Raw genomic sequence first — 25,517 nt, 5'->3', positions numbered from 1 at the left:
ATATTAGACATCACAATGCCGGCAAGGCCCAGGATTGCATTAAGGATGGGATCAGGGGTGCCCACAGAGGGGGGGGGGGGGTTAAGGCGGAAGTTCCGCCATCACGATTTTTGAGGGGGATTTTTTAATTTTTATTTATTGGATTTTTTTCAAGAAAATTGTGTAGTTTATTTTAATCTGTTCATATTTTATTTCATTTATTTATTAAACCTCTTGACCATGCGATTTCTAATGCAAAATATAGACTTGAAAAATCTTACGTACGAATAGGTATACCCGCCTCTCCCCAAGTAAGAATATGCAGAGATTTTCCCAACCCCCCTCCCCTTCGGGACCCTTACGTAATTTATGCATGAATGGCCTCTAACCGCCCCCTTGTACCAGTTTCGAGGTTGCCAACATCCAAATTCGTTTTTCTCGTGCCAATACCTTTCAGAAAAACTAACTCTCAAAAATAATATTACTAAAATTGCACGGGAAACCAATTGCTCCCAGACTACAACGGAAAAAAAACATTTTTCTTTTACTTAGTGGATTTCCCCCGTCACGCCTCTTCGATCGATTCAGTTTTCTCTTCTCTCTGCCACCAGAGCTGCCACATCAGACATCACAACGTAGCTGTAGTCACAAGTCTCGGGCGGAATCTGTAGTGCGTTGGTAAGTAAGAATGATTTTAATAAGTAATTATTTCCACAATTTTATTTGATATTAGATGTTTATGCTAAAATTGTATAAGTATTGACCGTAGATCGCATTTTCTTCAGTTCTTCTGTTTGGATGTTACTTGTTTAAGATATCGGGGTGCCCAAGGCTAAACGCTTTTTCGGGCTCCCATTGTAATCAAAACTTATAATTTTAGCCATTGTCTAAAACAATTCTTGCCATTTGGGGGCCCCTACACTGCAGGGGCCCTAGGCCAAGGCCTAGTTGACATATTAAGTAATCGGGACCTGATTGTAAGTCAATAATGTTGCCACGTCACTCAGCTGTGACTGAAAACTGACATGATGTGACTTTTTTAATGCTGTGTTCACTTTGTTGCTTATGGGCATTACTTAGTAAAATTTAGATGGTTGCAAATTGAAGAATTATTTCGTGTCAAACAGTGGAAATCTGTAGTAACTAATTTAGTAAATGTATGTTTTTTTTTTTTTTTGTCATCGTTGGTTATTAGGGCGTTCCTCAAGTTTTCCTCGAAATATTTTCTATTCTTTTAAGTTGTATTACACATAATACAGACATGATACTTTTAAACTTATGAGGTTACTATGTACATAAGATACAAATAATGAATAATTAAGAGAATAAGTAATTGTTAACGTATGCCAAAGAAATATTTAAAAAGACACGCATCGAAAAAAAATCATATTTTAAGAACTCTTTTCTTTCTTCGAAGTGAAAATTTAATGTTATTTATGATTCACATTTGTGTATGTTGTATGTTTGTAAAAAAGTTTTTTTTTTAAATTCTATAATCTTCTCTCTATTAAGTCAAATATAACTATTTATGATGTATATATGATAGAAATATATGCAAACATAATCTATTCCTCGTTATATTTCGTTTGACGGCAGACAATAAAAAATTGCTGTGTAACTGAAGTTATTAAATGAAACGATTATTTTAATATTTTATGGATAGCACTAGTGGAAGAATCCTCTCAAATAATAATATAGTGAGCTTTTTGTTTTAATAGCTTTCCCTAGAGCGCGCCACTAACTGGAAGGATCAGAACTAAAAAAATATATATATATATTTTTCAGTAAATTACCGCCAATAGCCAGGGCTAAAGCAGAAATACATGAAATACACCGCCAGCTCAGTCATTTCCAGCCGAGGACTGCAGTTTCGTGCTTATTAGCACTCATCAGCCCGGCATAGGAAAGTGATTGAGCTGGAGATGGAAAACCTCTTAAGGAAGCCGAATAGCTACCTGTTTGTTTCGCACTCTTGGCTTCCTTAAGAGGTTTTCCATCTCCAGCTCAATCACTTTCCTATGCCGGGCTGATGAGTGCTAATAAGCACGAAAATGCAGTCCTCGGCTGGAAATGACTGAGCTGGCGGTGTATTTCATGTATTTCTGCTTTGGCTAAAAGGCGGTAATTTACTGAATATACCTTGCCTCGCGTTCAATCTTCGAGTTGAACCGAACCATTGTTTCGGTCACTCGTCTGGTCTGCTAATTGTATGTTAGCTACCTGTTTGTTTCGTACTCTTGGCTTCCTTAAGAGGTTTTCCATCTCCAGCTCAATCACTTTCCTATGCCGGGCTGATGAGTGCTAATAAGCACGAAACTGCAGTCCTCGGCTGGAAATGACTGAGCTGGCGGTGTATTTCACGTATATATTTTTCTCTTTTTTTTAAACGCATAATTACGCTATATTCTTGTTTAAATAAAATTCTCGTAGTAAACATTCATTTTGAGCCTTAGTTTTTTTTCAATTTCAATAGGAAAAAGATTTTTAAAGTATCCCCCCCCCCTTTATTTTTTTTTTCACAAAGTTACTATATTTTTCTTAAAATTTTTTATTTAATTTCGCTCGATATGAAAGAGAACTTTAAATTGTTTTTTATTACAATGCTTGGCCCATTGCTAGTGAAGAGTTTTACCTCAGTTTCAGTATGTAAAATTTAGTATCACAATGTTCAAGTCTTGCTTATATAATTAAAAAAAAAAAAAGACTCTTGAAGGGAAAAATATTTCCTGTTAGAAAAACTACCTTTCAACGTAGGGTAAAGCGAACCCCCATTGTCTTTAAATAATTTTTTATGAAACTTTTTAAAATACTTCTCGTGTGACAAGAGTTATTCAAAATTATTTTTATATTCACCTTATAAGTTTTAAGTCATTTTTATTAGCCTACTTTTCCAGTAAAAGTCACAGAAGGAAGAAAAAAGTATAAAAGAAAGCTCAGTGCATCTCAAAAATATCGTGACACCTCATGTCAACAAAACTTTTTCAAAAGAGAAAAACTTTATGAAAACCGGTAGTTATTTTTAACTGAAGAAAAAATCTTTCTTCAATGTTGTTCTATTTTTCAAGTAAAGCATATTTGTATTTGCTTCATTGGAATAATTTTCTGATTGTTATTTACTGCCTTTGTACTAAGAAATTATTTAGTAAGCATCTATGCTTCCAGCATTAGTAAATTGCGAAGGTAGTATTAAACGTAACAAAAACAGACATGTGCATTTAACCAGTGGCATATAGGTATATGTTTTTATTTTGGAGGGGGCCCATATAACCAAGATTAGCTTCTCTCCCCCACTTTTTTTTATAATTTCAATTTTTTGAGGGGGGGGGGGCAACAGTGCCCAGATCTTCTCCTTTTTTTCGAGGTGGGGCAAGGACTTCAAACCGTCACCCAGTGGCACGACCATAGCCTTTAAAAAATTCTCGCTTCTGGTGGGTAGGGGGTAGAAGGAGTCTGGGAATTCTACCCAGGAAATTGTTTGGAGTTGTAGTCAAGAATGCAGTTTTAGACTGTCTTTGGTAATGCTAGGGAGGAAAAATTCGTGAGGCCTTCTGTGGAAATTTTTAGAAATTTAAATCTTAAAAACGCCATTATAAGCTATAGTTGTTGACGTTAGTGTAATGAAAAAAATGGGATTTTTGGAAGTTGCCCTTGATTGATTTTTTTAAAAAATAGAACAAAATCCATCACCTCTCCGCCCAACTTTTCGAAATTGAAGTTCTAAAAACACAGTTTCAGACTAGCCTTGTTGATGTTATGGACAGGGCGGTTTTGGAGCTCTCCCCAAAAACTATTTTGAAATTAAAGTTGCAGAAAACGAAGTTTTAAAGAGATATTTAGTGATACCAAGTGGAGGGATTTAAATGCTCTCCAAATTAATTTTTTTGAAACTAGTTTTCTTTCATTTTCAGATTTCATACGGGAGCAAGCGTCCGAAATTTTTTCGTAATTGAAGACTTAAAAGCGCGACTGTGGACCATATTTGGTAATGTTAGGGGTTCAACCATTTTTCAAAATTGAAGCTCCATAAGAACAATCTTAAACGATTTTCGATGCTTTCGGAAGGCAAGACGTTTGGTATTGTCCCCTGAAAAGTTTTCGACACTGAAACCCTGAAAATGAGGTTCGAGCAGCTCTTTTTGATGGTTCTAGTGGGTGTAGGGGACTTGCAAAGTATAGCATTTTGAAGACTTTCTTATTAAAAGACCAATCATGAAAAAGAAAGAAAAAAATGGGGTCGGGGGGGGGGGGGAGAAATTGGAGGTGTTGGACGAAATAACCTGATCAATATTCAGTAACTTTTGAATTTTTTTTATTTTAAGGTTCTTTTCAAAAGCAATTCAGATTTTCTCCCAACATTAGGCAATTTTGGAAAAGGAAGAGTTTGAGAATCCTCCTCTGAAAGGTGAAATTCAATTTCAGGTTTAGAGGTAAGGAGAGGTTTTAGGGATCTTCCTCCGAAACTTTTCAAAATTGAAATCTTAAAGGTCCAATTTCAGACTATTTTTGTTAGGAACCTTTGCGAAGGGGTGTTGGTACGGGGACCCTGCTCCAGAAAGGTTTTGCAATTGGTATCTGAAAAATGCCTAAATAAATGCATCATTGACATCAATTTCCATTATCACTCCAACCGAACAACTAAAACAAATTTTAAATTTCCTGCAGGGGATGAGAGTAAAAGAGAGAAACATTTTGAAGGCCCTTCTTTTCAGACAGAGTATAAAGAAGAAAAATAAAAAGGAGGGGCTGAAAGAAAGAGAGGGGAACTTAATTTGCTAAGCAATAAGCTGTATCTGTTTAAAAAAGAATTTAATTTAAAGATTTCTTTCTGAAAGAATTGAGATTTTCCCCCAACATTATTTGCTTTTCTTTTTGTTGAAATAACTTTGCTTTCCCAAAACACGTTCTTTTCTTAAGTAAGTGGTACGGATCCTCTTACCCTTTCTGGACACCATTGCCTAGTGCAATCTAACGCAGGTTTCCCAAACTTTAAACCAACTTTGGCAAAAAATTCAAGATAGCGTAGAAATGTGTTTGGGAGGGGGGGGACTGCCTCACTTCGACTCTTAAAAATGCAAAGTGTTCGACTCCGACCCCTTTTTCGCAATTTAAATCCGACTTAGACTCTGCAAACATTGACAGATTTGCAGACTGTAATGGAAAATGGCCGATTCCGAGTCTCTGAATTTAAAACTTTCGACTCCTGAATCTGATGTGCTGTGGGCACGTGCGTCTACATTATCTAGCTCTGCTTATAGTGTGAAATATTGTAAATGACATTTGTTGCCATAAATTTTATTGATATTATTTTTAGCAGCTTTTGTTGATGATGGAAGTGAAGAAAAGGGCAGATACAGCTAAAAATGCTTCCAAAATATTTTTGACTGATGAAAGAATCCAGCCAACCCAACATTTTAGATGGAATGACAGGTACACCTATTTTCCAATATATTGCAAAAAAATATTGTTTTTTAGGTTATAAATTTGAACACCCAGAAAGTTTTCTCTGCTAAATTTTCATTATCTAATGTAGAGTATACCGACTAGTAAATGGGCAGCTCATAACATATTTTTTTTTTTTTAATGTTTAAAAGTTCTTTACAGATGAATAGGCTGCACCTTCCGCTTTACATTTCCTAATAGAAAAAGACAGCAAAATGGTTTGATTATCTTACAGTTGGGGGTGTTCATTCACTGGGTTCATGCACTTTTTTCATTTATCCCATCCCCCCCTCAAAAAAAAAAATAAATAAAAATACATATAATCTGACATGGAATTTAAAAGTTCTCCGTGTTTTTGGAAAATAATTGCACGCCAGGGTTCAAAAATGTCCGATATTTTGATATATATTTGATATTTTCAATTAGCACAAACTCAAGTCTTCAAATTAGTACATGCATCCTCAAATCACTCTTTATTTTGTTATATTATAATTACAATATGTAGACTTGGTTTGTTTTCTTATAATACCATAAGTAAAATATAAAGTAATAACATTTCAAATATTCATTTTATTTAAACTGAATCCAATATTGGCATCCATATTAACAACTAAAATACAACTGAATAATCATCACGAGCATCTTTGTTTTTAAGATTTGACAGTTCCAACTTTTGCCATTCATAACTTCCAAAATATGTTACAGACTTAAAATTAAGAATTCTTTCACTATTTATATCCAAAATTTCATTTTGCATTTTTATCAATTTTAATGAACTTAATTTAGTATTAGCTGTTTTACTCATTTTTCTTCTATTAACTCCTTTTACAGTTATATGATTCAGAAATATACAATATACATTAGTCAGTGCACAGTCATTGGACTTCTTCATTTTTTCTGAGCAATGTTTAATAATTAATTAGGCACTTTTAATATGAATTGAAATTGTCACATGACTAATAATTTCATGAATATAAAATGGAAGTAAAAAAGGAATATTATTTTACTTTGTTATACTATATTGTGTATTATATATCATAAAAATATAGCTCATAACTTTTCGGTTATTTTTAATAATAAATAAACAATATTACTATGATAATTAAGCTTTTTATATTGAAAAAATAAATATCGAAAATATCAAAATGTCATGATATTTTCAAAATAAATATAGGATATATATCGTGATATATATCATGATATATATCGATTGATATATATCATATCATGATACATATCGACTGATGTATATCATGATACATATCGACTGATGTATATCATGATACATATCGACTGATATATATCGGCGAACCCTGTTACATGCATAACTTGGTTTTTGCTTTCATGACCAAGTGCTAGTTTTAACAATTGGGCTTAAAGGCTCATTCACTAGTCGATCTACCTTATAAACAATCACTTATAAAGCTAAAAATTACCACCCCAAGGCTGTACTGAACTTCTGGAGGTGAAGGTGTACGGAATTTGCAGAATTCTCGCTCTCACTGGTTAATAAAATGTTTTTAGCTACCAGTATGAGGATACTCAGTGCTTATACAAGCTTACTTGCTTAACTGATCAGTTATGGTTATTCCAAATTAATGAGTCTGAAATAAGGGTGGAATTGCATTCTCAGAATGCTGTAACTTAGCAGTTCTTTATTGCTTTTAATTGTCATTTCCTTGATATTTTTGTTTGACATTTGCTGATTACTTTTCTTTGAAATTATGGATTAAAATATTGTGACAAGGATTCCTTGAATGCAATGCTGTAGTGTGCATAAAACTTATCATCATTTCCGTCATTTGCATCCATAGCTTCAAAAGAGTTTGAAGCTTTTCTGCACTTTAGGAGCAAATATGTCACGCACTATTTAACTTCAAATTTTTCACATTGGTCGATGTAGTGGTCGCTTTCATTTTTCTCTCCTCCTCGGAAGTATCTATCTCGGAAATAACATTCTCTTCAACAAATATATAATTTTTGAATGCTCCTCTACTCCACAAATTTAAAAAAACGAAAAAAAGGCCATGTCATCGCTTTTTCTCATGGTTTATGTTTAATATTTAACTTTCGGTTGAATTCAAAATGTTATTGGTAGTTTTCCAAACATAAAAAAAAGAAAAATAGGATCAAATCAATAGACATTTTATGAATTACAGGAATATTGCTTGCTTTAAGCGGGGTTTGTTTGTTAAAAGCGAGTTTTGTTCCGATAGACTTAATATTGTATCAACCAAATCCTGTTGATTTCCTCCCTGAATCTGAGTTCTTGTTAAAACAAGGCTTGCTATAAGAGAGTTCGACTGTACATGATTGCTCTCAATTATGAAGAAATAAATTGAAATAAAATATAAATTAAACAGACTGCCAGATTTTAATTTTTTTTTTGAGCAATCACGATTGCTTATTGTTCTCACTTGAGGGTATTGATGTCCCATAATTTTATTTCCCCCCTCCCTCCCTCCCTCTGCAGCACCACCGTCAACCGGCCCCTCCCGATGCTGCTCCTCTAGCGGAAACAGTCTCCAGGTTGCGTCTATATCCTACACACACACGCATACATACATACACACACATACCCAGACACTCATGCCTGCACACCGACACAAACACTCAAGGCTTAGTATACATGTACATTCATACACTCATTACTCATGCCTGCACACAGACACAAACACACATGCCTACGTACACAAACTTGTGATTGCGAAAAACATAATTTGAATTCAAGATGTCAATTTAAATTAATTATTTTATTTTTTTAATTCTTATGATGAGAACCCCCTTTTTATTTTCAACGTGCTAATATGTAGCTAAAGTATCAGGACATGACCAGAATTTCAAAAGGGAAAGGGTATCAGAATTTTTTCCATCTTAGAAGGCCTCATCCGAGAAAAGCAACATGCTGGAACAGGAGATAGTGTAAATACCAAAAATCAGAAATTAAACAAAACAAAAAAAGATAAAATGATAAATTTATTATATCATTGTATTAGGAAAAAACCCCATTAAACTTAGATTGCTAATTTATTCAGATTGGTTTCATTTTTAGACTATTTGCATTGTTTATGGGTTTTCTTGGAAATTTATTACTTAGCGGTTTTTTTCCCTGATGGAGTTATATAAATTTGTCATTTTACCTTTTTTTGTTTTAATTTCTGATTTTTGGTATTTATACTATCTCCTGTTCCAGCCTGTTGCTTTTCTCGTTTGTCTTTTCATCTGGAAGCTCACACTTATTGGCATTGAAAAAAGTGTTGCTTGTAACACCGAAACACGTGCCTGCAATAATTTGCATGTTTCATGCTTCAATACGTTGGATAGTTCGTTATTTTAATTTTCAGTACAAAGGTATTTATATATTATTGCTTATATTGGTTCTGGGCCCTAGATCCTATTGTCCTAGGGACCCCCAAGTAAGAAATCAGAGGTCGTTGACCAAACACTTTTTCGGGGCCCTCTTGTAATCAAATATTACAATTTTTGCCATTTGCTAAAGCAGTTTTTGCCATTTTGGGCCCCCTAAATGGTCGGGGCTCTTCGCCACGGCTTAGTTAGCCTTTTCAGTAAAGAGGCCATGACATTAGGTGGGGAGAATAGCCCCCAACTCCTGACCTTGCAATTTGAAGAAAAGAAATGCAATAACTACTTTGTTTTAAAACTAAATAGTTTTTATAAGGGCAATTGTTAATATATTACCCACTAAGTTTTCTCAATTTTTTTTTCAATACAAATAAAAGATTGGGACTTGGTTAAGAAAGTATGAAGGAAGGGATCCTAAAACTAAATAATTTCCTTTTACTTCATCAAAGGTAGCCTATTTTGTTTTTGAACTTCAATTTCGGAAGCATTCTGGAAGACAGTCCAAGAAACCTCCTTCTCCTTAATATGTCCAAAAACAGTGAAAAATTGCTTTTTTGGAACTTCAATTTCAAAAAATTCCGGTGCCGAGTTTTGAACCCTTCCCAAATGTGTGATTTTTAAACTTTGATTTTCAAAAAAGGTTGGGACAGTCCCGGAACCCCATCCCTTTTCGTCAGGTCATCAAAGGTGCGTGGCCTACAATTGCGTTTCTACAGTATAATTTCGAAAAATTTCTGGGAGAGAGCCACTGAACCCTCCTTTCTTTTTAAAATACCAAAGATCATCTAAAATTGCGTTTTGAGAACTTCAATATCAGAAATTTTCCAGAAGTCTCATCTTTGAGCAAAATCCCCTTACATAACATCCTAAAAATTCAGTTATGAACCACTTTGAATGAAGTTAGGGAAAGGGCATGAGGAGTTTGGAATTTTTCGAAATCGGAGTTGCAAAAATTCTATTTAAGGATGGCTTACAATCGTATTTTTCGAAACCTTTACAAAGAAGGTTTCCAAAACTTGCCCTTTTCTTAATATCATCTAAATTCGCCTAAAATTTACGTTTTTGGAACTTTATTTTCGAAAATTCTGGGGCAGTGGCCCTAATTTCAATCCTTTGTTTTGACATCATCAAAGGTGTCCTACAACTGCGTTTTTAGGAGTTCCATTTGAAAAATTTTCCAGTGAAGAGCCCCCGAACACCCCTCTTTCATTAACATTAACGAAGATTGTCTAAAATTGCGTTTTTGGAATTTTTAACGTCAAGATTTTCGGAAGAGTCTCTGACTCCTTCCCCCAAAAGTCTGATAGTCACTTGTGTAAGAACTTTCGAAAAATTTACGGGTAAAGCCCCCGAAGCTTCCATCCTCCTAACAACAAACGTTTAAAATAGCTATTTTGGAAATTCGAAGAACTCCGGGAGAGAGTTCTGAACCTCATCCTTTCATCTAACGTCATCAAGGGTGGCCTATTGCATTTATAGAAGTTCAAATTCGAAAAATTTCCAGGGATGACCACCGAACTTCGTTGTTTTAACATCATCGAAGGTCTTCGAAAATTGTGTTTTTCGAACTTCCATTACCAAAATATTTGTAGAAGAGAGTTACTGACCATTTTCCATTACGTTTACAAAAAAGGACTTGCAATCGCGTTTTTAAAACTTCAATGTTGAAAAATTTACGACAAAGGGTTTTGAATTAGAAGAATTTTAGAAACTTCTCTCGAAACACTATTTCTGTACAAATATTATATTTACAATTACAATCTAAAATTGCTAATTTTTTCCCTACCCATTGTGAAGCATTAGCCGGATTCCTGTAGCTAATGATCCCTTTCTAAACTAAAAGCTCACCCACCTCTCCATATTTATGTACAGCTCTATATACATATGCGTTTGTGTGTGTGTTTGAAAAAAATTGCGGGGCCAACAAAATCGAAAAAAAGTACAAGTATAGGTTAATAGGATTTTTAGTAGGGGGCCAAAATCATATTTGCTGGGGGGGGGGGTGAAAATTTGAAGTTACGCTACTGACTGTGGTCAGGCCCAGATCTACGTACCCGCAAACCACGCTGTACAGCGTCGGGCCCATGGCCCAATCCAGTGGAGGTTAAGGCCCTGAATTTTTTGCAGGGGGTGGAGCAAACTTAGTAGATGCGTTCTCGACTGCAACGCAACAAGAAAAGTGGTGTTGAACTTGCCAGTCACAGAGATAGAAGGGGAAATTTGCTGTTGCCTACTGCATACACTAGCACCTGCTGCTTTCTATGCCTTCATAGTCTGCAGCTTGAGGATGAAAAAAGAAAGGGGGTAGAGGGACAGCTCTTGTATAAATGTCAATTGATTTTTTCTTTTTCTTTGATATTGGTATGTTGAATGCTAATGTAAGAATTTTTTCTTTTGCAGAGTGAATACTGGTGGATAATTTTTTGTATGGACTCTTTATCTACAAAGCCCACAAATTTGTTAATGAAGGATTTGTTTCTTCATCTTGAGCCTGTTTCACTGCGTGAAATGTTGTGAAATATTTAAGAATCCATTTCAATGTCAACCCTGTGTAAGTGGCGAACAAGTTTCAAGAATTGACGAACTGTAGCTCATGTATATTGTAAGAGGTCAGGCGACTAAAATGAATGCACAGTGCTTGAGGCCATCCAAAATCAACCCACCCTGTTGTGAGAAGTTAAGGAATCCATTTAAATGTCAATCCTTTGCAAGAATAGAGATGGAAGAGTCGACAAACTGTAGCTGATCCATATTGTAAAAGGCGATTAAAAGGAGCACCCAGTGCTTGGGGGTATAACCGAGCCACCCTGCCTCCAGGGGTCATAAATATGGAGGTCTGGTCCTCCAGGTTGGGGGTTGGGTGTAGGGCTTCTGCCCTACCCCGTAAAAAAATATTCATTAAAGCATGTTGAAGATTTTCCTGCAAATGATAAATAAAGGACTTCAGCACTGAAATTAAAAATAATTGATAGTCAAGATATTGTTATGATCTATTCGAAATGAGATTTCTCAAATCTAGATATTGCTATTTTTAATGCGATTATTTTTTTTCACTCTTATGACTTACAACAGTTTTGGCATACAATTTTTAAATTCTCAATCTTACAATTTTATAACTTATCTCAACTTCTGAATATTTTTACTGCAAATGTATTTGCATATCATTTTATAATATTGTAGTAGGTTCTAAATTACGTTACAGCATAGTATTATTTGGTGGTGATGAGGTGATATAAATAAATTCATTGCTCTCTGTTTTTGGTACAAAATGAATTTCTAGGGAGCTTTCAAATTTTTTTAAAGTTGCAGACCAAAGTTCTTTTTTGCATTTTTGTCTTTCTGTTCAACAAAGAAAGAGTCAAAAACAAACAACTGTCAAAAGTTGAAAATTATTGTTCAAAAGCTACAAAGATTTCAGGCAAGAAATACAGCTCTAAACACTCTTAAAGTTGTTTAACGCACTTAAAGTTGGCACCTAGAAAAAAACTCATTACCTACAAGTATAAAATTGATTTGCATAATTTATTTATTGTTAGTTGACATTTTCCTGTAATTACCTGCACATTTTTTGCTATTGATATCACAAATATTTTATTTAAATAATGGTTGGCAATCTATATGCAAAATTGTATTAATAGAGAACATTACAAACAAACAAAGCAACATTGCTGAAATATGTGTTGCAAAACTACATAATCTTGGCGTAATGGACAATTCCACACATAAACAATTCCATTATAGATGCAGTGCTGATTATTTGAGAATACTGAATGTTCGAGTTGGTTGTTTTGTTGTTAAGTTGCTGTTAAAGCTGGTTGTTTTGGTAAATTGGTTGAATTTCTTTTGTACAATTAGGCAATGAATGTCACTTTAGGAATACAGTAATACTACACAAAATGCACTTAAAAAACTCATTACCTATAATTTGGACAGTGAATGTAACTTTAGGAAAAGAGTAATGCTGTACAAAATACACTTCAAAAACTCATTGCCCTAATTATAAAATTGACTCGGAATATTTATTTATCGTTAGTTGATATTTTCCCGTAATTAGCTGCACAACAATTGCTATTGATATCACAAATATTTTCTATTGTAGTATTGGTTGGCAATTCATAAGCAACATAGTTCTTATGAAGAACATTATTACACGAAAGACACAAAACAACATTACTGATATATGTGTTGCAAAAATACATACTCTTGGCGTAATGGACACTTCCATACCTAATTCCATTATAGAGGCAGTGCTGAGTATTTGCGAATACTAAATGTTAGAGTTGGTTGTTTTGTGATGAGTTGACTGTTGAGTCTGTTGCTTTTGTTGATTGTTTTAATTCCCTTTGTACTGTAAAAGATGAATAACACTTTGGGAATACAGTAAGGCTACACAAAAAACTTATTACCTAGTTAAATAATGGATTTGCATAATTTATTTGTTGTTAGTTCATATTTTCCTGTAATTAACTGCACAACAATTGCAATTGATATCACAAATATATTTATTTAATATTGAAATATTGGTTGGCAATTTGTATGCAACATTGTTTTTGTGGAGCACATTCTAACACCACACATACAAAAAAACGTTGCTAAAATATATGTTGTGGCTATACACAATCTTGCCATAAGAGACTTTTCCAAACATCGATAATGTCAAAACAGAGGCAGTGAATGCTATACTCAATACAGTTGTACATGGTACACTTAAAAAATGAGATCTGCTTCTGACAGCGTCAACATCTACAATGATGGTTCAACAGTACTATAACCAGAACCTTGTTCTATCAACATTGTACTTACTATATTGTCTTTAAGGTTTGCAAGGAAGCTCCATCCTTTACTATTCCTAATAGCTTTTGAACAGAAAGTTCGAACGAAATATTTAACACCTCTGACAGTGATGGTTTTTTGTAGTTTCGGAAATCAACTCAATCTGCCTTGTTCTCCTTATTTTCACTATTTATCAATGAATATTTTGTCTCCTATGCAGTTTGTGTCAGTTTAGATCCTGTTACAGGTTCTTCTAAAAAAGCTTCCTCATTGAAGTATTCCGTTGAAAAGTGTCCAGTACTATCCTGCTTATAAGCTTGTCATCAATTTGACCTAGTAAATTGGTTATCCTTAATACACATCTTTTCCAAAATTATTACTCTGTGTGAAACTTTTAAAAAGCTGCATTTCAGTTCCTCTTGTTGTATAAATTCATTGGCAAATAAATGAATAAGGTCTACGATTCTCGCTGACTAATATTATAAAATCTGAATATTCCAATTTCTCTTCCAACAGGTCTAGCATATTCCAACATTGTTATTACTTCAGAAGTTTATTGTTTTCTTGTCGATATCAAATGGAAGTTGGGGATCTGGGTCTACACATCAATATTTGCTGCTGTAGTTTGCACATTCGGCCTCTTGAGATTTAGCTTGGATGTTCGGAAGAGTAGGAATATAAATGAGATTGTCACAACCTAAAACAAAATGAGGTTGAATTGGGGTTAAACTGAAATATGCAGGAATCTTGGATTCTGTTAACCCACATCTATACACAATGCACTTAGAGATTACCTTCTTTATTTGGCTGTGTCAACATAAACTAGGGTTCAGCAGAACAATAACGAGCATATTGTTCAATCATCATAGTACTCAATGTATTCTCCTTTTGGTTTGCAAAGAAACTCCACCCGTGTAATCGTTAGTTATGAACAATATACAGTAGAAAGTTCTGGTAACCAAATGTCTAATGCGTCTAGTTTTTTTTTTGTAGTTTCGGTAATTAACACAAGTTGCCTGGTTCTTGCTCTTTTTCTACTGTCCATCCATGAATTCTTTCTGCCCTTTGCAGTTTGTGCCAGTTTTTAATATTTTAACACTGGGGCTTAAACGAACATTTTAAGTATTCCGTAGAAAGTCTCCCCTAACATCCTACTTATGAGATATCAATTAGTTTGATCTAGGGAATTTGTTATTACTTTGGAAAATATGTAATATAAAAGATAACTTTTTGTGAAACTTTTAAAAATCTAGATTTTCATTCCTCCAGTTGAATGATTTTATTGAAAAATTACATGCTAAAGATATTCTATGATTGCTGATTTTGAATGTTCCACTTCTTCTCCAATAGGTCTTGTATACTCAACAATAGCTGTTGCTAAAGTAGTATGGTGAATGACTCCAAGCCACTGTTAACATTACGTGCTTATATAACAAACTTGACGATACAAGACATATATAACACATATAAAATGCATATATATTCCTTTGGGAACGTTTCACCCATCTATGTCATATTCTATTCTACTTTGTGCACAACATCAAGTGACTATATCAGCTGCAAGCCGAAGAAATACCTAAGCAATCTTATCATTACACTAAGGAAAACCACAATTACATGATCTTACAGTAGTTTATTATTTTCTTTTCAGTAGTTTGGGAGAAACTGTAGATAGCCCCTAGGTTCATCTGGATGTTCATTTGCTCAATGTTAGCACGTCTACTTGCGCGAGCACATCTCCACAGCCGTTGTTCGCCTCTGTCATCTATGACCTGTAGTGCACCACATTTTCCACGTACTGATTTTGGACAGTCCCATTTTGCCATACACGGTACACTTTTACCATGATGGCGCGTAAACAGTTCACAAACTCAATCAAATTCGTTTTTCATTGCATTTAGAATTGGATTATAGAAATATTTGACTTTTAAAAATGGGCCAATCGGCAGAATTGGTGTGGAAATTTGAGAGGGCTGTAACATCAATTTTTATCTTTTTAGGGCTAACAGTTTCTCCAGGAAGCACACCACTCCGACATACATCTTTTTGATCTTATTTATGTACATTACCTACTTGCACTGGGAAATTAAACTGTACTCCTGTGAGCATGAGGATATCACGCCTTGATTCTTCCATTAAAATCACTTGGTCAACCAATGGTGTAAACTATTAAAACCCGGGATATATATTATCCATTGTTTATTAAAATACAGCAATTGTACAGAATTCTCTTCTTGCGAACTTGGTAAACCTTAGAAAAAAAATAATAGTTACATCTGTAGTACAAGGAATCGTTGTTTCATAACAAAAAAAAATATTATTACAAATTCTTACCAACTCAAATTCAACAGTTCTCTTTCGTGTTATCAGTTCAGGAAAGAACAATTCATTTCTCTTGTTCAATGTCTATCACACGATTCGTAAACATTTGATGAATTTATTTCCACATCCTCTCGACTCATGGTATTGAACCAAAGCAACTTCATTTGATTTCAAATCTCGACATTTATTCCCTTGGTTCCCCGCAGCGACGTGCATTGCTCGGTCGTCATTGCTGCTGCTCTGGCAAATAACAAGTGAATCATGTAGTCCATATCCGTCGGGACGCTGGACAGTCAAGACGTTGTGCAATATGCTTGCAATTTAAAAATCCAAACCTTGATCTTAACCAAATGGCTCAAATTTATAAAAGTTAAACAAAATGTTTTTGGTTTTTAAAGATTTTCCGGAACTTCATAGTCTCTGCATTCATTATGAATTTCCTACATTCTTCCGTATACTAACATAATTTGGTCATGCATTTTTCAAAAAAAATTTCCAACCCATATTCAGATAAATGAAAATTTAACATAACATTCCATGTTGATATTCTCTCTGTATTGCGCATAATGAAATTTTCTGATATGTTTAGATGAATGGTAATTTTCCTAATTCAGTGTCTTCAAGAAGAAAAATTGAATTTTCATCAAGCTTTTGAAACTAACGTCATATCTATGACAGCAGCGTTGTTCCTAATAAAAACCATGACTCAGTTTCTAATACCATACCTCAGTTTCTGAAAATTCTCTTTCCAATCAAAATTTTCTGCATTTTGAAGCATAAACTCTTCATCTGCTGTTTCATCTATCCATGCACAAATTGTGTTCTTTTTCACATCCACCAGGTGTTGTTAAGGCAAGAGGTCTCTAAGCGTCTGCATACTTAAAGTGATCTCATTGAAAGCGTTAGAAAACTCTGTTGATAACATTGTGTATTTATTTCAAAGCGTAAATCCGAGCTAGAGTATCTTTGGGAAAAAGGTTTTTATTTTAACTTTGTAGTTTCATTAAATTTTTAGCACACTTTCAATTCATCAAATGTATAACTTTTAAGGACTTAATTCTTGTCTACACTTCGGACTCGTTCGGTTTTCTTCCAATCAATCGTTTCGACACACTGCAAGTGGAAAGCGTGATTGCAATCAGTTATTGGAGTTCAAACGATATAAGCAAATCTCACATTCTTTTCCAGTTAAATGATAGCTAATATTTGACATGTTTTCTCTATATTCCTCATGTGCTTTTATATTTATCTTCTTTGCTAGACTGAAAGCGAAATCATAATGTGAATTCAATAAAAATGAATTTATCAAGGCATACTTTTTTTTCTTCGTGATTTTAAATCTTATATTTCTAAATAATAAATAAAAATTTTTAACAGGGGACTAAATAATCTTCTCTTAGTTTAATATTCTAAGCACCTTTTAAATGCGTTTTTGGGGACTTTGTAAAGTTTTTCCAAACAAAGTATTATTCATTAGCTTGAAAAAGTCTTTTTCAAACTTATGGAATTTGATTTTCTACAGTTCTTATGTATGGCTATTTTTTTGTTAATTACGTAGGGTCAGGTGAGGTAAAATGGGTAGTCAAAATATATGGTTTTAAAAACAAATTATTTTAAATTAAATTTGCATTTTTGTGAGTGGGACATTATACTTGACTGTTCTGAATTTTGTTTCACAAAATATATTTTTCCAATAGATTATTTTTTAGTGAGAGGTAACATTTTAAATTGAAGTAGATAAATTCAAGCCGCATGTTGTCTGCTTAAACTTCTATCTCCAGTTCCTGATTTCTGAGAAATTTTTATTACTGTGTCATAATATCTTTAGTTGGACATTTTTGTTGCTGCTTCAACTTACAGGGAATAAAAAATTTTTTTTTTCAATTTTTAATCTCATATTTTGAAAATGGGTATATGGTTAGGCTTATCATTCCAACAAGTTGTTTTAAAAGATACAACAGCATAGTTTCCTTTAAATGAATATTAATTCATTTGTGGTTAATTTAAAATGATTGAAACATAAAAGTATGCCAATGCCATGACTTTATAAAATAAACTTCGCTCCATCATAACAAATAATAAGAAGCCAGCGGTATACTTATTTTGGAGTTTTTGTGCACTTGCACACAAAATAACGATTTCCTCAGAATATGCTGGGCCCAGCCTGTTGCTGGTCGTCACATTTGTATTTGATTGCAATCGGATGCTACCAATTTCTCTAATGAATCTTTAAATTCACAGAACACATCCTTCTTTCAATCTGAAAATTATGCCTCACAAAGCACGATTTCGTCACCTTATAAAGATTTGAAAAGTGCAATATTGTCTGCAATTTCAACAAGAGCTTCAGATTTGACAATTACCTGCATGAGTTATTTAAAACAACTTAAATGTATGCTGGCAAATACAGGTAACATTGGCAAAGATGTTTCAGAAAGGCTAAGAGTTGAAAGTGGGAAAAATAATGAATTAAAAAACAAGAAAATAAAAAATAGTAGGAAAAGAAAGTTTCCATTCAGAGGAAGTATCTGGAATAGAAACTGTTAAAAATATGCTTATGAAGCGAAGTTTAACCACAGGTGTCTGGGTATAAATATTATACTTAGAGGAAACAAGCAAAAAAGAATTTATCCACAAATATATGGTTTTTGAGGAAAATATTATGAGATGAAATATTTTTAAAAAATCCGAGATGGGGGAGTTTTCTTATTTTTCCTGATATAGACGGCATGAATTTCATTAAAAAACATCAAATTATAAAAAAATTAATGAGCCACAATTTAACAATAGAGGTCATTTCTTTTTTTAAAGAATGACAAGTATGGATATCATGCATTGAAAGAAACCTCATTAATATTTTGTCAAATTTACCTTTTGCACTATTTTTTTAAAATTAAATTGTAAAATTTTGTTAACTGACTCTTAAGTCTATAATATCACGTGCATTGAACAAAAAGTTTGCTTTTTTATCGCTTCTTAGACTTCAATACCCATTTTACCCCAGAGGCTACCCATTTTCACCTGCGTGGGGTAAAATGGGTATAGAAAACATATAGTCATAAACACTCCTTTAAAAAATAAATTTGTATCAAATTGTGTGTGAAAATCATTTAATTCTACTCTCAACATATGTAATGTATACATAAAACAAAAAAAATTTAGAAACAAAATATTTTGACAAAAATATTTGAGTCAAAATCCAAAAGTAGGCTATTTTATACCCATTTTACCCCACCTGACCCTATGATTGCAGTCAATCTTCTTGTTTGAAGCCAGTACGTGATAGTTTTTTTTTTTTTTTTTTCTTCTTTGAGCCATAAAATTTCAGTTTCATGCGATTCAGTCTTTTTGTCAGACGAAAGGTATCGTAGTGGGGATCAGTACATCTAGTACAATTGTCTGTACCATGTCACGAAATCTTTGAATGTCCACACCGCTGGCATCTATAAATATGCTAAGTTAAACGTGTTTAAAATAAGAATTTTCTTGGTACATTTGAACGTTAGTTTCATTTCCACTATTTCTTTCAGACAAGTTAAGTGGATCATTTTTATTGCATTTAATGTTTAATGTAGAAAGATGCAACTCAGTAAGAAGTTTTAGAATTCGACTGCTATTTTCTACCAGAATTCTTGTTTCGTTTCTAATTTCCCGACAATATTTGAAATATTTATCTCCTTTGGATTTATTTTGTTGAAAAGAAGAACAAAACTTATATGTCATCCTCTTTTTCTAGGTTATGTGGTAGTTGAAATCTCAGTTTCATGCGATTCAGTCTTTTTGTTTTGTTGAAAGCGGGCCATTTTTCTTTCTTTGAAACGTTTTGATGTTTCCTTTTTCATTTTTGAAGTTTACAATATATTCTTCTGAAAAAACTTTTGGAAATCATTACTTAAACTTACTATTGAACACTTTAATTCTACACAATCTTCTTCGTCATTGCAACCAATATATTCAATTTTGAATACAAATCGTTAAGCTGTGCTTGAGTCATTATTAATGAAGAAAACAAAGTCTTAAATTGTCGTTAATCGAGCTTCATATATTCCTTATTTTTAGGAACAAATACATTTTAGGCGCAAAATTGCAAGAAGTTTTAGAATTCGACTGCTATTTGGTCCTAGAATTATTTCTTGTTTCGTTTCTAATTTGCTGACAATATTTGAACTATTTATCTCCTTTGGATTTTTTTTTGTTGAAAAGAAGAACGAAACTTATGTCATCCTCTTTTTCTAGGTTATGTGGTAGTTGAAATTTCACTTTCATGCGATTCAGTCTTTTTGTTTTGTACAAAGCGGGCCATTTTTCTTTCTTTGAAACGTTTTGATGTTTCCGTTTTCTTTTTTGAAGTCTACAATATATTCTTCTGAAAAAACTTTTGGAAATCATTACTTAAACTTACTACTGAACACTTTAATTCTACACAATCTTCTTCGTCATTGCAACCAATATATTCAATTTTGAATACAAATCGTTAAGCTGTGCTTGAGTCATCATTAATGAATGTAACCGAAAGTCATAAATCGTCGTTTATCAAATTTCATATATTCCAAATTTTTAGGAGCAAAATTTGATAGTTTTATTTAACGGAAAAAAATATAATTCAGGTTATGTTCCCTACTAAGTAGTATTATTAAATCTGATGAACAGTCGCATAGTACTTGATATCGAATTACTATATGCTTTTACTTGAAATACGTTTTAATTTTTCTGACAAAGCAGGATTATAAATTGCATTCCTCGCATCATGTCGATACGTGTTATGCAACCTTTTTACATCAGCACTGTAAAGTTATTTTAAATATTTAGCTTGAAAATACCCATTTGCATACAAATGAATTAATTTTGATTGGTTAATGGAACATTTTAACTTCAAAATCCAATCAGAATCGCACGTTCCATCCTCAAAGTATTTTACACTATATGCCAGCGTAAATGAATGGACACCGTTTAACGGATTGTGCTTGAATTTAAAAGCTATGTATCCAATGTTTATTTTGCATCGCTTTGCGTTGGGTAGTTTGCTACTCAACTGCCTTCTTAGAGTCCTTTCCAAGTCACTGTAAAATAACAGTATTTTTTTTTATTTTTTGCAAATTTATGTGTAGCCCTCCTTTAACACTTAGAAACACTGTTTCAATCATATTTTCTGCTTGCTCACAAATATCCTATTACTCCGAACTGGTTTCTGTACCCGAAAGTCTTAAAGCAGGTGCTTTTTGAAGCAAGGTTAGGAAATATGTACAATATTTCAATTCATACGATTAAAAGTCTTTATTTTGTAGATAAATACTTGATATAACAGTACTTTGAAACATATAACGCAAACACTTGCAAACTAGTGCTTTGAAATTTGCAACGATAATATTTTCTTTGTATGCTGCTTTACATATCTTCAAAAAATTAATGGTCTACGTTCTTCTGTTCAGAAATCTTCTTCATTGAATTCTTGAGTTCGAAATCATTTTTTAAAAGGCTTCCGTTCACCAGCTGAGAAAGGTCATCCTTTGGTGTCTTTTGCAATACATTCCTTGAAGCGGAAATGTGGTTCTATTATTTAACAATACTTCACAGAGTCTATGAAGGTTCAGGAGGATTGAAGATGGTGTGATTTTAGGATAGTTAAACTTTATCATGTTTAAAAACATATGACAGAAATAAATATTGATTATTTTATACTTATTCAATTTTGTCCCTTGAAAAAGCAAACTGTTTCTATAAACCAGATGCTCTTTAAGTATAGTTGGATATTCTTTTTAGCAATCTCTCTCTTTCTCTCTCTATATATTTATATATACATCTGAATATTTCTATAAAAATAACTTTATATAACCTAACAAAGAAAAACTTCTTTTACGTCAGTGCAAAAAAAAAAAAAAGAGCAAATGATGACCATTGAGTAATTATGATATTCATACCACTGCCCTCTACAACGTGTATGCTGTGTAAGGGATGACATGTCGACAAAATAATCCGAATTGCCGCAATCAAACTCTATATGCATGTCTTTCAAGAGGTTATCATACGACACACAGTTCGTGCGAACTGTCTCTTTTTTTTAAAAAATAAAATTTCCGCGAAGAGTCACAATTTTCCAAGTTGATCTGCTGTTTTATTCATCGTAAGCCTTTCTTGTTGGCAAAATAATAATCACAAACATATTCATCTGTTATACTTGGCACAAACACAAAGAATTTACAAAAAAAAAAAAAAAAAATCCCCAACTCAAACTTATCTGGTACAAGTGTCTGTACAATGTCACGAAATCTTTGGTTGTCCACACCGTTGGCATTTAAATCATAGTAACGGATTTGGAGTATATGGTTTGACCGGGCGAAAAAGGTATCCAGCTTCGACACTAGAAGGGAGTATAGGAGTACTAAACGTCAGAAATGTTGTGTTTAGTGCGCCTCATTTTGCCATTGCCCTTAAATCGCTTCGTTTCTGCATTACGCCAACGATTGAAAAAATGGAATTTGATTCTGGAGCTCTTAGACGGGTGTCTGTAATCTCCAATGGAAGGATGTCGAGAGTAGCTGACTGTGATGATTGGTGTAATGATATTGGAGGCAAAGCCGTCGAGGAGCAAGGGTCGTGATTGGCCGAGAGCAAATCCGGAGAGTTGTGGTGCACCAGCGCCGTCATCATTGCGCCACCTGGCGGTTGTAATCGGAAGGTGTCATTTCCTGAGCCGACACAACGGAGGAAAGAAATGGGGAATATGGGGGATACCACAGTAACTGAGCACCCTTAGGAGAATTTTAACAATTATGTTTGAGATTTAATTGAATGGGGAAGCTGCATATTGAAATGGGGAAGATAATATTAAAAATGAACATAAAAATAAAACAAAAGAAAAAGTAAATTAGGAATGAAATGGAGGAGGGTAAAACGCGAGAACAGCTCGTGGTCTCCGTCTATGTATTGGATCGCTTTGATCATATGTTGGGAGCTCGTTAAGGAGCTGATTATCCACAAATTGGATATTATTGTAGAATTTTTGCGAAAGCCTGAACATAAAAAATTTGATCGAGTGAATGCGCAGTTCACTCTCTAATGCATCATTTCGAATGTACCAAGGAGAGTTAGTAATTTGGCGCAGCATAATGTGCTGGCTAGTATCGAGAATTTTGAAGTTAGAGACTGCTGTCATGCACCAAATGGGGCATGCATAGGTCAGTAGAGGCCTTAGATATAACTTGTAGATCAGTAATTTGTTATCAATGCTTAGACATGATCGGCGATGAATTAGTGAGCTTAATTGAATTTTGCGTATTATAAAACGTTTATGAATTTCTGTAATATGGCTGTGCCATGTAAGATTTAAGTCTAAGGTTAGACCAAGGTATTTGTAGTTAGTTGTCCAGAGGATATGACCCATAAGGTTGAGATCTACTGGAGGTATTTTATTATGGAAGAAATTAATAGCTTTGCACTTATCGGCATTAACCTTAATTTTCCATATTTTAAGCCAGGCTTCGAGTGCATGGATGTGAGTTTGTATTGATGCAAGTGCTCCAATGAAGGAGGTGTCGTGAGCCAAGATTGCAGTATCATCTGCATAGCAGGAAATACTTGTTGTGGGATGTTTTGGAATATCGCTCGTGTAAATATTGTACAATAAGGGACCGAGAATTGACCCTTGGGGCACTCCGGCCCTTATTGCACGGGTGGATGAGTATGTGTTTTTCACACGAACGACAAAGTGCCTTCCTACGAGGTAGGATGTTAAAATGTGAATGAGTGCTTGAGGAGCCTCAAGATGTATTAATTTGTAAATGAGTCCAGGTACCCAAACCTTATCAAATGCCTTAGCAATATCTAAGAAAAGGGCTATTGATTGTTTGTAGTTGTACTGTGCTTCTCTAATGGATTCCACTACTCTCAGTAATTGATGTGTGGTGGAATGTTTGGCACGGAATCCAAATTGTTCAGGTGGAATGATATTGTTGTGGCTAATCCACTGCTTTAAGTGTATAGAAATACAATACTCAGCTAACTTGGAAAGTGCAGGCAGAAGACTAATTGGTCTATAACCCTCAGGAGAGTTGACCGGTTTATTGGGTTTGTGGATGGTAGTTATCACTGCAGTTTTCCAAGGAGCTGGGAAATAACCTTTTCCGAATCCCTCACACACCCTTTATATACGCTCAACTGTACTGTGCTGCCACCTGCCTTCTGTGATTGGTTATTTGACGGGGAAAGTACGTGGTGGTCACATTAATGTGCCTGGACTGTGTATAATCATTTTTGCAAGCTTGACAAAAATTCTAAACAGACATGAAAAACTTACTTTCCAATACATCTCGATACACTTCTTTTTTTTTTTACAACGGTTGGTTTTGACAGATAAAACCTATACAATTATCCGGTATTCCAATCCTTTTCGATTTTAGTTCATCGAGTTCAGTTCGTAATAGCATATAATCACGTTTTAATTGTTCAAAGTTTTCTTTCAATTTATCCACGTTCAATTCAATGATATCCATCGAGTCTCGTAGTTCGCATTTTATTCTCTTTAGTATACATTTCTCGGAATGCAATGCGTTCCTGCACAAACCGTGTTTGTTAAATTTTTTGAGCACCAAACACAATTGCGTTCCTCCATTATTCCGTGACAATTCTTTAGATGATCCGCCATGTAGCAAACGTATATTTTTTCCCGACATTCCTAACATATGAGCCGAGAACTTCCATGCTTATCGAGTTGCCGACAGTACCTCTCACGATTAAGTCGATGGTTTCTCCCCGACTCAGTCATGATTCAAATCGAGCTCTCTCCGTAACCTTAAAAAAAAAGAATGGAAAATTCGAGGTTTATTTTGTAACAAAACAAAAGTAAATTTCCCCATTCCGTTCCAATCAGAAAGCAAACTACTGAAAGGAAAAAAAAAAGGAAAAGGAAAATTCGAAAACGCGTTTCCTGTATCGATATCACCTTTCCTCTGTCACCTGGGGAAATCTCAGTCCGAGACTCTTGCGTAGTAGATTCAAATACACTTCGCTATGAAATTGATAATAGTTCCACCAATGACACCAACTGGGATCCACTTTTTCTTTTTCGGCAACACGCTTATTTAATAATTACACTGAGCAACAAAAAAAATATAATGTTTTGTCCCAAAAGTTTTGTTGACTGATTCTTATAGTACTTTTTACACTGAATCCAAAAATAATAATAGTTTTTATCTATCACGTATGGTTTTCTTGTGACAGTAAAATACAAATAACACACTTTTTTACCTATTTACAGCTATTCTACATTAAAAAGTGGTTGTAAGGGATTTTCTTGAGTATTTTGCTTCTGGTACATCTCTTTTAAGTGTCCAGCAGTAGTCAGCCAGCATTCTCGAACTCCATTTTCCTTGATATCGTTTTTCCATGCTTGAAATATCTTGATGGAAACGTTCTCCATGTTCATCACTAACATCTCCAAGATTTTGTGGGAAGAAGTCCAAGTGGGAATCAAGAAAATGGATTTTTAGCGACATGTTGCAACCCATATCACTGTAGGCTTTCAGTAGATCGTTGACATATTCCTTGTAGTTGTCGTCTTTATAGTTTCCCAAGAAATTTTTAACCACATTTTTGAAGCAGGTCCATGTTCTATTTTCTATGTCATTAAGTCTGCTTTCGAAATT

At 34.0% G+C, this 25,517-nt stretch overlaps 1 long non-coding RNA gene across 1 annotated transcript; it reads left to right on the top strand.

Moving 5' to 3' along the window:
- Positions 1-415: 415 nt before the first annotated feature.
- On the top strand, positions 416-21,762 carry LOC129229340 (uncharacterized). The gene is made up of 3 exons (XR_008581087.1): positions 416-657; positions 5,291-5,406; positions 11,182-21,762. It is a non-coding gene; the product is annotated as an uncharacterized LOC129229340 (long non-coding RNA).
- Positions 21,763-25,517: the final 3,755 nt, after the last annotated feature.

Source organism: Uloborus diversus, chromosome 9 (genome assembly GCF_026930045.1).
Source record: "Uloborus diversus isolate 005 chromosome 9, Udiv.v.3.1, whole genome shotgun sequence".
Taxonomy (NCBI): domain Eukaryota; kingdom Metazoa; phylum Arthropoda; class Arachnida; order Araneae; family Uloboridae; genus Uloborus; species Uloborus diversus.
The sequence above is the reverse complement of the archived record's forward strand: the minus strand, read 5'-3'. Positions and strand labels throughout refer to the sequence as shown.